Raw genomic sequence first — 9543 nt, forward strand, 5'->3', positions numbered from 1 at the left:
GATTACTGCTGAACCTGGTTAATCCTCTCCAGTCTAATGTAGATTACTGCTGAACCTGGTTTAACCCCTCCCCTCCAGTCTAATGTAGATTATGCTGAACCTGGTTTAACTCCTCTCCATCTAAGGTTGTAGATTAATGCTGAACTGGTTTAACCCCTCCCCCCCGTAGTCTAATGTAGATTACAAGAAGGTCTTAACCTCTCCAGTCTAATGAGATAGTGAACCGGTTTAACTTCTTCCAGTTAATGTAGATTAGGAAGGAAAATTTCCTCTCAGTTAATGTAGATTATGCGAACGGTTTAACCCCACTAATGTAGATTACTGTGAACCTGGTTTAACCTCCCTCTCAGTTAATGTAGATTACTGCTGAACCTGGTTTAACCCCCTCATTAATGTAGATTACGATGAACCTGGTTTAACCCTCTCCTCTCCAGCCTAATGTAGATTACTGCTGAACCTGGTTTAACCCCTCTCCAGTCTAATGGAGATTACTGCTGAACCTGGTTTAACCCCCAGTCTAATGTAGATTACTGCTGAACCTGGTTTAAACCTCTCCTCTCCAGTCTAATGTAGATTACTGCTGAACCTGGTTTTGTCTTACCTAATGGTTTAATTCCTTGTTAACCTGGTTTACCCCTCTCTCTCCAGTCTAATGTAGATTACTGCGAACCTGGTTTACCCTCTCTCTCCAGTCTAATGTAGATTACGCTGAACCTGGTTTAACCTCCTCTCCAGTCTAATGTAGATTACTGCTGAACCTGGTTTAACCCTCTCCAGTCTAATGTAGATTACTGCTGAACCTGGTTTAACCCTCTCCAGTCTAATGTAGATTACTGCTGAACCTGGTTTACCCCTCTCCTCTCCAGTCTAATGTAGATTACTGCTGAACCTGGTTTAACCCTCTCCAGTCTAATGTAGATTACTGCTGAACCTGGTTTAACCCTCTCCTCTCCAGTCTAATGTAGATTACTGCTGAACCTGGTTTAACCCTCTCCAGTCTAATGTAGATTACTGCTGAACCTGGTTTAACCCTCTCCTCTCCAGTCTAATGTAGATTACTGCTGAACCTGGTTTAACCCCTCTCCTCTCCAGTCTAATGTAGATTACTGCTGAACCTGGTTTAACCCTCTCCAGTCTAATGTAGATTACTGCTGAACCTGGTTTAACCCTCTCCTCTCCAGTCTAATGTAGATTACTGCTGAACCTGGTTTAACCCTCTCCAGTCTAATGTAGATTACTGCTGAACCTGGTTTTAACCTGGTTTTAACCTGGTTTAATTCCTTGTTAACCTGGTTTACCCCTCTCCTCTCCAGTACATTGCTCCCCGGACCACTTCAGCTGTTCCAGCGGTCAGTGTGTGGGGGAAACATCAGATGTGTGATCACTCTACAGACTGCTCTGACAACTCGGACGAGATGGGCTGCTGTAAGTCTACAGATCTGATCCTAGGCCAGTTTCTCTCTTGAGGAAGGAGTTTATCTATAGTTTGTCTGAATGACAGATCTGATCCTAGGCCAGTTTCTCTATAGTTTGTCTGAATGACAGATCTGATCCTAGGCCAGTTTCTCTATAGTTTGTCTGAATGACAGATCTGATCCTAGGCCAGTTTCTCTATAGTTTGTCTGAATGATGGGATGAATAATTTGTTCCAACTATAACGGCCTTAAAGGTAATATTTTACCTGCTGGATCTCTCAGCTCAACATGGAATAATGTAATTCTAGTAACACCCCTCCTCCCCTCTCCCCCCCTCCCTCCTCCCCTCTCCCCCCCTCCTCCCCTCTCCTCTCCTCTCCCCCTCCTCTCCTCCCCCCCCCCCTCCCCTCCTCCTCTGCCCCCTCCTCCCCTCCTCCCCTCTGCCCCCTCCTCCTCCGCCCCCTCCTCCTCCTCTGCCCCCCTCCCCTCCTCTGCCCCCCTCCTCCTCCTCTGCCCCCCTCCCCTCCCCCCAGACCCGACTGAAGAGCCGTCCTCCCAGCCCACCAACACCATCGGCTCCATTGTGGGCGTTGTCATGGCGCTGTTTGTGGTGGGCGCGGTCTACTTGGTGTGCCAGCAGTTCTCTGTCCCCAGATGAAGGACGCACCGGGAGACGGTAACCAACGACCCCTCTGTTTCCCTGGGTTACGGCCCCTCTGTTTCCCTGGGTTACGGCCCTCACCCTGCCTCTCTGTCCGGGTCTCTGCCAGGTAGGGACCACACACACACACACACACCAAACACACCACACACACAATATTACCATCTATGGCTACAATACTGATGGATCAGCTCCTAGAGAGAGATATTACCATCTATGGCTACAATACTGATGGATCAGCTCCTAGAGAGAGATATTACCATCTATGGCTACAATACTGATGGATCAGCTCCTAGAGAGAGATATTACCATCTATGGCTACAATACTGATGATGGATCAGCTCCTAGAGAGAGATATTACCATCTATGGCTACAATACTGATGATGGATCAGCTCCTAGAGAGAGATATTACCATCTATGGCTACAATACTGATGGATCAGCTCCTAGAGAGAGATATTACCATCTATGGCCACAATACTGATGATGGATCAGCTCCTAGAGAGAGATATTACCATCTATGGCTACATACTGATGGATCAGCTCCTAGAGAGATATTACCATCTATGGCTACAATACTGATGGATCAGCTCCTGAGAGAGATATTACCATCTATGGCTACAATACTGATGATGGATCAGCTCCTAGAGAGAGATATTACCATCTATGGCTACAATACTGATGGATCAGCTCCTAGAGAGAGATATTACCATCTATGGCTACAATACTGATGATGGATCAGCTCCTAGAGAGATATTACCATCTATGGCTACAATACTGATGGATCAGCTCCTAGAGAGAGATATTACCATCTATGGCTACAATACTGATGATGGATCAGCTCCTAGAGAGATATTACCATCTATGGCTACAATACTGATGATGGATCAGCTCCTAGAGAGAGATATTACCATCTATGGCTACAATACTGATGGATCAGCTCCTAGAGAGATATATTACCATCTATGGCTACAATACTGATGATGGATCAGCTCCTAAGAGAGAGATATTACCATCTATGGCTACAATACTGATGATGGATCAGCTCCTAGAGAGATATTACCATCTATGGCTACAATACTGATGATGGATCAGCTCCTAGAGAGATATTACCATCTATGGCTACAATACTGATGATGGATCAGCTCCTAGAGAGAGATATTACCATCTATGGCTACAATACTGATGATGGATCAGCTCCTAGAGAGAGATATTACCATCTATGGCTACAATACTGATGATGGATCAGCTCCAAGAGAGAGATATTACCATCTATGGGCTACAATACTGATGGATCAGCTCCTAGAGATATATATTACCATCTATGGCTACAATACTGATGATGGATCAGCTCCTAGAGAGATATATTACCATCTATGGCTACAATACTGATGATGGATCAGCTCCTAGAGAGATATATTACCATCTATGGCTACAATACTGATGATGGATCAGCTCCTAGAGAGAGATATTACCATCTATGGCTACAATACTGATGATGGATCAGCTCCTAGAGAGATATTACCATCTATGGCTACAATACTGATGATGGATCAGCTCCTTAGAGAGAGATATTACCATCTATGGCTGCAATACTGATGATGGATCAGCTCCTAGAGAGATATTACCATCTATGGCTACAAACTGATGATGGATCAGCTCCTAGAGAGAGATATTACCATCTATGGCTACAATACTGATGATGGATCAGCTCCTAGAGAGATATTACCATCTATGGCTTACAATACTGATGATGGATCAGCTCCTAGAGAGAGATATTACCATCTATGGCTACAATACTGATGATGGATCAGCTCCTAGAGAGATATTACCATCTATGGCTACAATACTGATGGATCAGCTCCTAGAGAGAGATATTACCATCTATGGCTACAATACTGATGATGGATCAGCTCCTAGAGAGAGATATTACCATCTATGGCTACAATACTGATGATGGATCAGCTCCTAGAGAGATATTACCATCTATGGCTACAATACTGATGATGGATCAGCTCCTAGAGAGAGATATTACCATCTATGGCACAATACTGATGATGGATCAGCTCCTAGAGAGATATATTACCATCTATGGCTACAATACTGATGGATCAGCTCCTAGAGAGAGATATTACCATCTATGGCTGCAATACTGATGATGGATCAGCTCCTAGAGAGATATATTACCATCTATGGCTACAATACTGATGGATCAGCTCCTAGAGAGAGATATTACCATGTATGTGCTACAATACTGATGATGGATCAGCTCCTAGAGAGAGATATTACCATCTATGGCACAATACTGATGATGGATCAGCTCCTAGAGAGAGATATTACCATCTATGGCTACAATACGAGATGGATCAGCTCCTAGAGAGATATTACCATCTATGGCTACAATACTGATGATGGATCAGCTCCTAGAGAGAGATATTACCATCTATGGCTACAATACTGATGGATCAGCTCCTAGAGAGATATTACCATCTATGGCTACAATACTGATGATGGATCAGCTCCTAGAGAGAGATATTACCATCTATGGCTACAATACTGATGATGGATCAGCTCCTAAGAGAGATATTACCATCTATGGCTACAATACGATGATGGATCAGCTCCTAGAGAGAGATATTACCATCTATGGCTACAATACTGATGATGGATCAGCTCCTAGAGAGAGATATTACCATCTATGGCTACAATACTGATGATGGATCAGCCCTAGAGAGAGATATTACCATCTATGGCTACAATACTGATGATGGATCAGCTCCTAGAGAGAGATATTACCATCTATGGCTACAATACTGATGATGGATCAGCTCCTAGAGAGAGATATTACCATCTATGGCTACAATACTGATGATGGATCAGCTCCTAGAGAGAGATATTACCATCTATGGCTACAATACTGATGATGGATCAGCTCCTAGAGAGAGATATTACCATCTATGGCTACAATACTGATGATGGATCAGCTCCTAGAGAGAGATATTACCATCTATGGCTACAATACTTGATGATGGATCAGCTCCTAGAGAGAGATATTACCATCTATGGCTACAATACTGATGGATCAGCTCCTAGAGAGAGATATTACCATCTATGGCTACAATACTTGATGGATCAGCTCCTAGAGAGAGATATTACCATCTATGGCTACAATACTGATGATGGATCAGCTCCTAGAGAGAGATATTACCATCTATGGCTACAATACGTGATGGATCAGCTCCTCAGAGAGAGATATTACCATCTATGGCTACAATACTGATGATGGATCAGCTCCTAGAGAGAGAATATTACCATCTATGGCTACAATACTGATGATGGATCAGCTCCTAGAGAGATATTACCATCTATGGCTACAATACTGATGATGGATCAGCTCCTAGAGAGAGATATTGCCATCGATGGCTACAATACGTGATGGATCAGCTCCTAGAGAGAGATATTACCATCTATGGCTACAATACTGATGATGGATCAGCTCCTAGAGAGAGATATTACCATCTATGGCTACAATACTGATGGATCAGCTCCTAGAGAGAGATATTACACATCTATGGCTGCAATACTGATGATGGATCAGCTCCTGAGAGAGATATTACATCTATGGCTGACAATACTGATGATGGATCAGCTCCTAGAGAGAGATATTACCATCTATGGCTACAATACTGATGATGGATCAGCTCCTAGAGAGAGATATTACCATCTATGGCTACAATACTTGATGGATCAGCTCCTAGAGAGAGATATTACCATCTATGGCTACAATACTGATGATGGATCAGCTCCTAGAGAGAGATATTACCATCTATGGCTACAATACTGATGATGGATCAGCTCCTAGAGAGATATTACCATCTATGGCTACAATACTGATGATGGATCAGCTCCTAGAGAGAGATATTGCCATCTATGGCTACAATACTGATGATGGATCAGCTCCTAGAGAGAGATATTACCATCTATGGCTACAATACTGATGATGGATCAGCTCCTAGAGAGAGATATTACCATCTATGGCTACAATACTGATGATGGATCAGCTCCTAGAGAGAGATATTACCATCTATGGCTACAATACTGATGATGGATCAGCTCCTAGAGAGAGATATTACCATCTATGGCTACAATACTGATGATGGATCAGCTCCTAGAGAGATATTACCATCTATGGCTACAATACTGATGATGGATCAGCTCCTAGAGAGAGATATTACCATCTATGGCTACAATACTGATGATGGATCAGCTCCTGAGAGAGATATTACCATCTATGGCTACAATACTGATGATGGATCAGCTCCTAGAGAGAGATATTACCATCTATGGCTACAATACTGATGATGGATCAGCTCCTAGAGAGAGATATTACCATCTATGGCTACAATACTGATGATGGATCAGCTCCTAGAGAGAGATATTACCATCTATGGCTACAATACTGATGATGGATCAGCTCCTAGAGAGAGATATTACCATCTATGGCTACAATACTGATGATGGATCAGCTCCTAGAGAGAGATATTACCATCTATGGCTACAATACTGATGGATCAGCTCCTAGAGAGAGATATTACCATCTATGGCTACAATACTGATGATGGATCAGCTCCTAGAGAGATATTACCATCTATGGCTACAATACTGATGGATCAGCTCCTAGAGAGAGATATTACCATCTATGGCTACAATACTTGATGGATCAGCTCCTAGAGAGAGATATTACCATCTATGGCTACAATACTGATGATGGATCAGCTCCTAGAGAGAGATATTACCATCTATGGCTACAATACTGATGATGGATCAGCTCCTAGAGAGAGATATTACCATCTATGGCTACAATACTGATGATGGATCAGCTCCTAGAGAGATATAACCATCTATGGCTACAATACTGATGATGGATCAGCTCCTAGAGAGATATTACCATCTATGGCTACAATACTGATGGATCAGCTCCTAGAGAGAGATATTACCATCTATGGCTACAATACTGATGATGGATCAGCTCCTAGAGAGAGATATTACCATCTATGGCTACAATACTTGATGGATCAGCTCCTAGAGAGAGATATTACCATCTATGGCTACAATACTGATGATGGATCAGCTCCCTAGAGAGATATTACCATCTATGGCTACAATACTATGATGGATCAGCTCCTGAGAGAGATATTACCATCTATGGCTACAATACTGATGATGGATCAGCTCCTGAGAGAGATATTACCATCTATGGCTACAATACTGATGATGGATCAGCTCCTAGAGAGATATTACCATCTATGGCTACAATACTGATGATGGATCAGCTCCTAGAGAGAGATATTACCATCTATGGCTACAATACTGATGATGGATCAGCTCCTAGAGAGAGATATTGCCATCTATGGCTACAATACTGATGGATCAGCTCCTAGAGAGAGATATTACCATCTATGGCTACAATACTGATGATGGATCAGCTCCTAGAGAGAGATATTACCATCTATGGCTACAATACTGATGGATCAGCTCCTGAGAGAGATATTACCATCTATGGCTGCAATACTGATGGATCAGCTCCTAGAGAGATATTACCATCTATGGCTACAATACTGATGTGTTATTGACTTTGTGTTGTTGACTCCTCCTACTTTGTGTTGTCTTCAGGTATGTCCAGGGGAAAGTCTGTGATTGGTTCGTTGAGCATCATGGGCGGGTCCAGCGGCCCTCCGTACGACCGCGCCCACGTGACCGGAGCTTCCTCCTCAAGCTCCTCCTCCACCAAGGGCACGTACTTCCCCGGTCACGACACACACGCACACACACACACGCACACCTTTGCAGCACACACACACACACACACACACACACCTTACACACCACACACCACACACACACACACCTTACACACACACACCTACACACACACACACACCTTACACACACACACACACACACACACACCACACACACACACCTTACACACACACACCTTACACACACACACACACCTTACACACACACACACACCTTACACACACACACACACACACACACCACACACACACACACACACCTTACACACACACACACACACACCTTACACACACACACCTTACACACACACACACACACCTTACACACACACACACACACACACACACACACCTTACACACACACACACCTTACACACACACACCTTACACACACACACACCTTACAGCGGTCTAAGTTACTGCATCTCAGTGCTTGAGGCGTCACTACAGACCCTGGTTCAAATCCAGGCTGTTTCGCATCCGGCTGTGATTGGGAGTCCCATAGAGCGGGGCACAATTGGCCCAGCGTCGTCTGGGTTTGGCCGTCATTGTAAATAATAATTTGTTCTTAACTGACTTGCCTGGTTAAATAAAGGTAAAATGTGTGTTTCATAGCCAGGTACCCCTCAACCCTCCCACTTAGCCTACTGCGTTTCATAGCCAGGTACCCCTCAACCCTCCCACTTAGCCTACCGTTTCATAGCCAGGTACCCCTCAACCCTCCCACTTAGCCTACTGCGTTTCATAGCCAGGTACCCCTCAACCCTCCCACTTAGCCTACTGCGTTTCATAGCCAGGTACCCCTCAACCCTCCCACTTAGCCTACTGCGTTTCATAGCCAGGACCCCTCAACCCTCCCACTTAGCCTACTGCGTACCCCTGGGTGCTGGGTGGGTGCTGGGTGGGTGGGTGCTGGGTGGGTGCTGGGTGGGTGGGTTGGTGCTGGGTGGGTGCTGGGTGGGTGGGTGGGTGCTGGGTGGGTGCTGGCTGGGTGGGTGGGTGCTGGTCTCCGGTCGCGGCCGGCGTGGCGCAACGTTTTTGGAACATCTCACTGTAAAGTTTACACCTGTTATATTTGGAGCATGGGACGAATAACAATTTGATTTTAAACTCTCCTTTCATCTCTCTCCTCTCTGTCTCTCTGTCTCTCCTCTCCTCTCTGTCTCCTCTCTGTCTCCTCTCTGTCTCCTCTCTGTCTCCTCTCTGTCTCCTCTCTGTCCTCTCCTCTCTGTCTCCTCTCCTCTCTGTCTCCTCTCTGTCTCCTCTCTGTCTCCTCTCTGTCTCCTCTCTGTCTCCTCTCCTCTCCTCTCCTCTCCTCTCCTCTCTGTCTCCTCTCCTCTCTGTCTCCTCTCTGCTCTCCTCTCTGTCTCCTCTCTGTCTCCTCTCTGTCTCCTCTCCTCTCTGTCTCCTCTCCTCTCTGTCTCCTCTCTGTCTCCTCTCTGTCTCCTCTCTGTCTCCTCTCTGTCTCCTCTCTGTCTCCTCTCCTCTCTGTCTCCTCTCCTCTCTCTCTGTCTCCTCTCTGTCTCCTCTCCTCTCCTCTCCTCTCCTCTCCTCTCTGTCTCCCTCTCTGTCTCCTCTCCTCTCTGTCTCCTCTCCTCTCTGTCTCCTCTCCTCTCTGTCTGTCTCCTCTCCTCTCCTCTCCTCT

General features: G+C 45.0%; 1 long non-coding RNA gene across 1 annotated transcript; it reads left to right on the forward strand.

Annotated features, from left to right (window-relative positions):
- The first annotated feature begins 1359 nt into the window (after positions 1–1359).
- Positions 1360–7877, forward strand: LOC123732795 (uncharacterized). Its single transcript, XR_006763415.1, has 3 exons — positions 1360–1425; positions 1949–2185; positions 7749–7877. It is a non-coding gene; the product is annotated as an uncharacterized lncRNA (long non-coding RNA).
- Positions 7878–9543: the final 1666 nt, after the last annotated feature.

Source organism: Salmo salar, unplaced genomic scaffold, assembly GCF_905237065.1.
Source record: "Salmo salar unplaced genomic scaffold, Ssal_v3.1, whole genome shotgun sequence".
NCBI lineage: Eukaryota > Metazoa > Chordata > Actinopteri > Salmoniformes > Salmonidae > Salmo > Salmo salar.